Source organism: Aquarana catesbeiana, linkage group LG05 (genome assembly GCF_042186555.1).
Source record: "Aquarana catesbeiana isolate 2022-GZ linkage group LG05, ASM4218655v1, whole genome shotgun sequence".
Lineage (NCBI taxonomy): Eukaryota > Metazoa > Chordata > Amphibia > Anura > Ranidae > Aquarana > Aquarana catesbeiana.
This window is the reverse complement of record NC_133328.1, coordinates 319,065,027-319,074,371: the sequence shown is the minus strand read 5'-3', so window position 1 is coordinate 319,074,371 and position 9,345 is coordinate 319,065,027.

Genomic DNA, 9,345 nt, shown 5'->3' with positions numbered 1-9,345 from the left:
AAGTTCATCAAGACAGGATCAATTGGCACAACTGCCTTCACTTTGGCGATTTCATCTGCAACTCTGTTAAAATTCTCAAAGTTTGGGACTAGGGGCACATGTGCATCAACATGCCCCAATTTTATGGTGCGGGAGTGAGCTTCCTTCCAGATGTAGTTACAGACTTCCTTGCCTCCCCACACCACCTTTCCATGAATCATCCATTCGTTGGACTTCCACGTGGGCATCCAAGTTGTCAGTCCTTTAAAAACTGCCCAGCTGTCTGTGTAGATAGTGACATGGGAAGAAGGATCCTCCTGAAGAGTCATCACCACCGCTTTCAACTCTGACTGGACCCTCCAATTCCGGTCTCCTGCAGGACTGTGTCTGTTCTTGGGTTGTAGGCTGCTGCTATTTACGTCCAGACGAGGTGACTATGGCTGAACCATCAGTGAACCACGCTAACTCCTTCATGTCTTCTGACAGAGACTCAAAGGGTGGAGCCTCTTGAATGTGGGATGACTGCAGCACAGAAATTTTTTCTTTTGGCCGGGTGCTGGTAAAAGTAACAAGCCCAGCCAACTGTTTTGAAATGTCTCTAACATCCCCAGCTGCAATACCCCCTCTTTCTTGAAGGTACCACTTCCATTTCATCAGTGTCAGTCCATTATCTCTCACCCATCCTGCTATTGGCAATGCAGTATGGATGGTGACTGTGTCCTTTCCTGTAATGGTCTCTACATGTTGAAGTGCTGTGTAGGCCCCAAACAGGTACTTCTCTGGGGGCGTGTATCTCTTTTGTGCCCCTGTCAGTTGTTTGGACCAAAATCCAATGGGTATTGCTCTCAGTCCTTTCTTTTCATTTGGCTGCCATAGATATGGTACCAAGATATGGTACCATTCTGCTCCACTACATCTAGCTGAAATGGTACTCCTTGTCTCACAGGTCCTAATCCCTGATGCTGCAAAATAGCTTCTTTAGCAGACAGGAATGCAGTCAGCTGCTCTGAACCCCATGAGAACTCAGTCTTTTTTCTGGTGACATTATATATAGGCCTCAGAATCAGTCCAAGATGTGGGAGGAACGATCTCCAGAACCCCACAACTCCAATGAACTTCTGTGCCTCCTCTTTGGTAGTAGGGGGCGACAGAGCCTGGATAGTTTGCACAATTGTCTCTGGAATTTTCCTCTGCAGCCCAGTCCACATCATTCCCAGGAATTTCACTTCTGTGGCAGGTCCTTGGACTTTGTCTTTGTCGATAGCCTACCTTCTGTTCTCCATGTGCTCTATCAGCAGGTGCAGTGCTTCAGTTACATCTTCTTTTGTCTCAGAGATCATGATGTCATCAATGTAGTGAAACACAGAGACTTTCAAATTCAGGGTACTTAAATCTCGGGCAATCAGTTCATGACAAATCGTTGGAGAATGAAGACAGCCTTGCGGAAGGACAGTGAAAGTGTACTGGCGGCCGTCCCACACCATAGCAAACTGGTCTTGACACTCTGGGTCTATCAAAATTGAAAAGAAAGCATTAGCCAGGTCTATCACAGCATGATATTCTCCTGCATTTTTAGCAATTTTCTCAACAATTGAGATCATATCTGGTACAGCTGACTTCAATGGAGGTGCCACTTTGTTTAGACCTCTGTAATCCATAGTCATTCTATATGTCCCATCAGGCTTTTTTACTGGGAACACCGGAGACGAGAAAGGACTTACAGCAGGTCTAAGGATCCCTACTCTCAACAGTTCTTGAATAGTCTCCCCAATTTCTTTGTGGCCTCCAGGAAGACTGTACTGCTTGAGACAGACTGGCTTCTCTGGTGGAGGAATGTAGACAGGGGTCCATTTCGCATGACCTCTGACCACGGCCTTCACCGCCCTAATCAGATACGCTTTATCAGGATACCCGAATGTGAATGTACCTCTTTCAGTCTGAATTGACTGACCTTGAAGTACATCCATCCCAAGAATATTTTCGGGTAAATCTGATACCAAAACATTTGTCATAAATCCTGATCCCTTGCCAATAGCCAATTTCACCCATATCCTAACTGCTGGTGTAGTTTGCCCTCCCAAACCTTCTACATAAATCAATTCTCCTTTGTGATGGGAAGGATTTCCTTGCAAAAGTGTAACTTTGGCTCTGCTATCAACTAAAGCCATTACATGTGTAGGAGAAGATGACTTCCCCCACCATACAGTGGCAGATGCATATGGGCGTCGGTCTCCTGCTGTCACTGCCCTCACGGCTATTACAGGAGACTCACCTTCCCTTTATAAAGGATAAGGAACCTCCCAATCCCCTTTTCTGATTCTCTCTAACTCCTCCCCAGGATAAAGGGATTTGGGTTCTTGTTCAGTTTTGGGAATTAGTTTGGGGCTAACAGGAGGGGTCCGTTCTGTTATCTCTAAGTCAAGGCTGCTGTTATCTTCACTAGGAGTAGTGTTTCTAACCCTGACAGTTTTCCCTACTAAATGTTTCCACCTCTTCAGCATTTCTGCAGTAGAAATCCCATCTATCTCATCTTTAGGTACTCCTGCCTTTAATAGGTCCACCCACATTTGTTTCCTAGAAATAACTAGCCTGGTTTTCTCTTCACCTCCTGTCTTCTCTACCCCACTCCCTATCTTCTCTGTTCTTTTCTGCTTGTATTCTTCCTGTCTGGCCTTGACCTTATCTACTGCCGTGACAGGTTTTGTTTTAGTCTCCTCTAGCATGAATCTTGCTGTTTAATCCCAGGCGTCTCAAAAAGGACAATAATGGAGCCCTGAGATTAAATGGCGCAGACTTTATTAGCTGAGAGCGCAGAGCAGACGTAAAGGGTTCCATATCTGGACCCATCCATTCTGGAAACATATTTAATCCGGTTATACAACCCATCTCACGTAACCTGGAAATACCCTCTCCTATAGGTATTTTCCAGGTCAGTAGGACTAGCGTATACTCGGACTATTCCATCTCTCACGAGGTCTAACAGTGAAAAATTCACACTAAACTCTCTGGCTTTTTGCATTCCCTTTCGCAATTGTGGATCATGGGTTAACATTCCCATAGTCACTGCTTCCTTACCCGACAAAACAACACTGTCCGCCCCTTCATCCCATAGGCGTAGGAGCCAGGTCAACAGGGGCTCCCCAGACCTTTGTTTGTATTGTTTTGCCAGCTCATGGAGTTCAGTTTGTGTAAACTCCCGTACTTCTTCAAATTCAACATCTCTGGGGTTGCGATAATGCACCTCCCCATCTGCCATATCCTCTCTATCATGTTGCTGTTTCCTATGCTTAGTAATGAGAGGTCTGGCATATTTTTTCTTTCGCACTAGCAGATCATCATGCGAAATATCAAACTCTATCTCCCGATCCTCACTATCATTTGAGGAGAGCACATCCTCACAATCCCAATTTTGGGATGTGAAAATGGCACATGCCCTGGCTTTACTAACAGGTTTACGGCCCTTCCTTTTCCTTGAGGCATTAATTGATTTGGTAATGAGGGCTGCACACCGCTCTTGCAAATCATCAGCCCGACTTGCAGTTGAACGCACACACTCTGAAGCAACTGCTAGTCTTTTAATACTTTAACTTCTGCCTCTGCCTTCTCCCTTCTCTGTGATTCAGTGTAAATAGCATTTAGGAAATAGCAGCTCACTGTGGACACTGTCCTCTTCTCTTTTTTACTTAAATCCAACCCCTTAAGGTTAAAATCTACCAAATGATCTGAGACTTTATAGTATGGTAAAAATCCGCGCTTAGGAGAGCAAGGGTTGCAGCCTCCCCTAATTAGTTCCCTTAGGGGCCTAATGAAGTATATAAAAAGAAGTGGGGAAGTGGCGCTACCCTATGTGCCAAAATGTTATTTAAAATGTGTATACAAGTGGGGCATAAATTACATAAAGCCAAACCCAGTAGCATATGACTAGGGTGTGTTTGTATTCCACCAGTGAATGTGAGTTAACGTGTGAGAAGTAAACGGGTGTTGTGGGTAGGGTGTAAACTGGGCAGAACCCCAATGCAGCCAAAATCAATTATCCACCCCATGGAACCCCACTTACCCACACCCCTCCTCTTGCAAATCAAAAAATCAAACTCAAAAACCAAACTAAAAAACTGACATAATAAGATAACATAATCTTAAGTGAAAAATAACTACTAAAGTGCATGTACACGTTGATAATTAGTTGATCAACCAGTAATTCGTGCAACCAGCGTCCACAGTGTTAAATACATATATAATTGTCCAATCTGTAGTGTAGGTCCATAAGTACTGTGCTTCTTTTATGAAAACAACTTATATTGCATATAGAGGTGGTTATAAACAAAACGTGATAAAATTCCAAGTCACTGGAAGTCACACTTGGAATTATCAACGTGTACATGCACTTTAGTAGTTATTTTTCACTTAAGATTATGTTATCTTATTATGTCAGTTTTTTAGTTTGGTTTTTGAGTTTGATTTTTTGATTTGCAAGAGGAGGGGTGTGGATACGTGTGGTTCCAGGGGGTGAATAATTGATTTTGGCTGCATTGGGGTTCTGCCCAGTTTACACCCTACCCACAACACCCGTTTACTTCTCACACGTTAACTCACATTCACTGGTGGAATACAAACACACCCTAGTCATATGCTACTGGGTTTGGCTTTATTTAATTTATGCCCCACTTGTATACACATTTTAAATAACATTTTGGCACATAGGGTAGCGCCACTTCCCCACTTCTTTTTATATCTGAGACTTTATCACCCCAAGTCAGGTTCAAGGGAGAAGCATACTTCACAAATTCTTTAGCAAGAGGCTCCCACTCATTGTCTCTGGCCCAGATAGGTAAGCTGCACACTTCCTTCTGGCCACCAGAACCCTCTGCAGCCTTGCTTTTCCTAAACAGCTTACGCAGCATTTTACCTAGCACGAGCTACACAACACACTACAGAAAAAAAAACAGGTTTGCTTCAACTGAACTATAGCACAGATCCCGGACGAGCCCCCAAATGTTTTGCTTGCGTGTATCTAGCAAGGTTACTTTGTGGTATAAGGAAGGAAGCTGAGATTTCTGCAGTGTGTGAATTGTGCTTTTACTATACAAAGATGCTGTACATACAAAACTATTACAATCTTAGGAATACAATACAAGACTGACAGATATCTATAACAAGCAAAAATGCCTAGCAAATGAACAGCCTATGGTCTATAATAGTACAAATACACTTAAAGGTTACTTATCTTCTGTTACTGTATGTTCGTGATCTCCATTGGCAACGATTTTTTCTGGAGCGTCAGGCACTGTTCTTCTATCATGGGTGGCTTCTGAAGTTATAGCATGATGGTGTGTGTGTGTCCCTGTCTCTACTCACTCCTTTTATGTGTCAGGCTGTTTACCATAGTTACCAAACGACAGAAAACATACCTGTTTACTGTAGCTGTAGAAACAATGGACTGTTAAAAACTGCATCTACGTACCCACTGTCTAATCAAACCAACACCTGACAGTAATCTAACAGTCATTCTTTCAGTTTGAGAGCTGAAAAAGACCTCAAACAACTAAATCTTTTTCTTGTGTACTGTACCAATAGAGACAATAGCCTGTTAATTGAACTGTCAATTGAATACAACAATGATATTTACCCCATTGTATAAAACAGCATTTGTTTGAGAAATCTACTCAAGCCAAAAACTGACAATATCTCTATGACCAACCACTATTGTGTAATGTTATGTCCCATGTATAGTAAATCTGATTAAATAAAAAAAATCATATTGTAACAAACGCAATACAATTCTCAGGTCCTTTCGCAGGCTTTGAAGAATGAGGGTGCCCATACACCGCAAGTTTGCGGAGGCATGAGAAGCAGACTCCTCAGGGTCACTGAGGATTACAGTATTTGGAATTGCCTCCTCTCAGCCATGTACTACTCCCATAGGTTCTGGGGATGGAAAACCATCTGTTGAGTTAAAGTATGTCTTGCTCTGCTTCAATGCCTCCAAAGCTGCCAGAATCCTCCTTCTCGTCTCTTTCCTCTCGTGTGTCCTGTGGCGTAGGAAGAATGATGTCTGCACAAAGTGGGCCTTGAGTGGAAAGGGAATCCTGCTCTTCCTCCCGCTGCTCTGCCTCGAGTGCCCTGTCCGTAATACCATGCGGAGTCTAACCAAATTGTAGACACGCTGCGCTCATCAAAATAAAATGTAATAAATTTCCACTAAAATATGAATAAAGTGATATTGTGCTTAACATACAAAATATATACAAAATCTATTAATACTATACATTAATGTGCAATAAACTTCAGTGAATGAATAAATAGGTAAAAGTGCTCCAATCAGCCTGTGTATTGCAAATATTCCACAAAGCTTGTGCAATTTTCAAACATTAATAGATAATTCAAAACAAACATCCATGCGATTTAGTGTTGCATCCATGCATTTCAATGCTGCATCTATGCAATATGGTGTTAGTGCAATGTTCAAACAATAATTTATTAAAATCATAACAATCATAAACAAATCCCGCAATGGGTACTCACAGTAACAAGACGCTTAAGGGCGGGTCTGCAGTGAGGAACAGAGGCACCAGTGCAAATCTATCCAAGACCCTGCATATAACATCGAACCCATAGAGGTTCTAAGGTGCATTCTGACCAAGCTTAATTGCAAGGTCACACGCCCTAAGGTGAGGGGCTATCACCTGGGGGGGAGCACTTGTATGAGCACACAACACTTTAGTTTGTGTTCACAATAACACATGAATGGATTGTGGAAGATCTGTGGACTGTTAATTTGATCATTACACAGCAACACAGCACTGAATTGCATAGAATCACATGGATGCAACACCAAATCGCATGGATGCGTTTTTTGTATTTTTGAATTTTTTATTGTTTAAACATTGCACTAGCACCATGTTGCACAGATGCAGCACTGAAATGCATGGATGCAACACTAAATTGGACTGTTAATTTGATCATTGCACAGCAACACAGCACTGAATTGCATAGAATCACATGAATGCAGCACCAAATCGCATGGATGCATTTTTTTGTATTTTTTAACTTTTTATTGTTTGAACATTGCACTAACACCATATTGCATAGATGCAACATTGAAATGCATGGATGCAACACTAAATCGCATGGATGTATGTTTTGAATTATTTATTAATGTTTGAAAATTGCACAAGCTTTGTGGTTTATTTGCAATACACAGTCTGATTGGAGCACTTTTACCTATTTATTCATTCATTGAAGTTTATTGCACATTAATGTATAGTATTAATAGATTTTGTATATATTTTGTATGTTAAGCACAATATCACTTTATTAATATTTTAGTGGAAATTTCTTACATTTTATTTTGATAAGCGCAGCGTGTGTACAATTTGGTTAAACTATTTTGCATGGTTATGAGACAAGCGTAAAGTTAGCAGCTGATCATTTGCAAAGATGCACTATTTTGGAGACCAGATTTGGTCAGAAAGTATTCAGACCCCTTTACATTTTTCACTCTTTGTTATATTGCAGCTAAAATCATTTAAGTTCATTTTTTTCCTCATTAATGTACACACAGCACCCCATATTGACAGAAAAACACAGAATTGTTGACATTTTTGCAGATTTATTAAAAAAGAAAAACTGAAATATCACATGGTCCTAAGTATTCAGACCCTTTGCTCAGTATTTAGTAGAAGCACCCTTTTCATCTAATACAGCCATGAGTCTTTTTGGGAAAGATGCAACAAGTTTTTCACACCTGGATTTGGGGATCCTCTGCCATTCCTCCTTGCAGATCCTCTCCAGTTTTGTCAGGATGTATGGTAAATGTTGGTGGACAGCCATTTTTAGGTCTCTCCGGAGATGCTCAATTGGGTTTAAGTCAGGGCTCTGACTGGGCCATTCAAGAACAGTCATGGAGTTGTTGTGAAGCCACTCCTTCGTTATTTTAGCTGTGTACATAGGGTCATTGTCTTGTTGGAAGGTAAACCTTCTGCCCAGTCTGAGGTCCTGAGCCTTCTGGAGAAGGTTTTTGTCCAGGATATCCCTGTACTTGGCCGCATTCATCTTTCCCTCGATTACAACCAGTCGTCCTGTCCCTGCAGCTGAAAAACACCCCCACAGCATGATGCTGCCACCACCATGCTTCACTGTTGGGACTGTATTGGACAGGTGATGAGCAGTGCCTGGTTTTCTCCTCACATACCGCTTAGAATTAAGGCCAAAAAGTTCTATCTTGGTCTCATCTTATTTCTCACAATCTTGGAGCCCTTCAGGTGATTTTTAGCAAACTCCATGTGGACTTTCATGTGTCTTGCACTGAGGAGAGGCTTCCGTCGGGCCACTCTACCATAGAGCCCCGACTGGTGGAGGGCTGCAGTGATGGTTGACGTTCTACAACATTCTCCCATCTCCCGACTGCATCTCTGGAGCTCAGCCACAGTGATCTTTGGGTTCTTCTTTACCTCTCCCACCAAGGCTCTTCTCCCCCGATAGCTCAGTTTGGCCAGACGGCCAGCTCTAGGAAGGGTTCTGGTTGTCCCAAATGTCTTCCATTTAAGGATTATGGAGGCCACTGTGCTCTTAGGAACCTTAAGTGCAGCAGACATTTTTTTGTAACCTTGGCCAGATCTGTGCCTTGCCACAATTCTGTCTCTGAGCTCTTCAGGCAGTTCCTTTGATCTCATGTTTCTCATTTGCTCTGACATGCACTGTGAGCTGTAAGGTCTTATATAGACAGGTGTGTGGCTTTCAAGTCCAATCAGTATAATCAAACACAGCTGGACTCAAGTGAAGGTGTAGAACCATCTCAAGGATGATCAGAAGAAATGGACAGCACCTGAGTTAAATATATGAGTGTCACAGCAAAGGGTCTGAATACTTAGGACTATGTGATATTTCAGTTTTTCTTTTTTAATAAATCTGCAAAAATATCAACAATTCTGTGTTTTTCTGTCAATATGGGGTGCTGTGTGTACATTAATGAGGAAAAAAAATGAACTTAAATGATTTTAGCAAATGGCTGCAATATAACAAAGAGTGAATACTTTCCATCCCCACTGTACCTGGAGGCTCCCAGGACTACAAACAGGGATTGTGTCACTGATGCATGCATTGTCACGGCTCACCATCCGTGTGGCCTCCTAAAATGGTGACAGTACTGTGCATGCATCTTTTATCAGTAGCTATTGGCATGAGATAAAAACGCAGAGTCGGTCTGAGCGTGTCGTTGTGCCATACTCACACAGGTACTCGTTAATGGTCCTCTGCTGCATGTGCAGCCGCTGTAGCATTGCCAAAGTCGAGTTCCACCTGTCACAAATCAGGCGGTTTACAGTTAGGTGGAATTCCTGCGGAATTTCAGCCAACCAAGCACTGGCT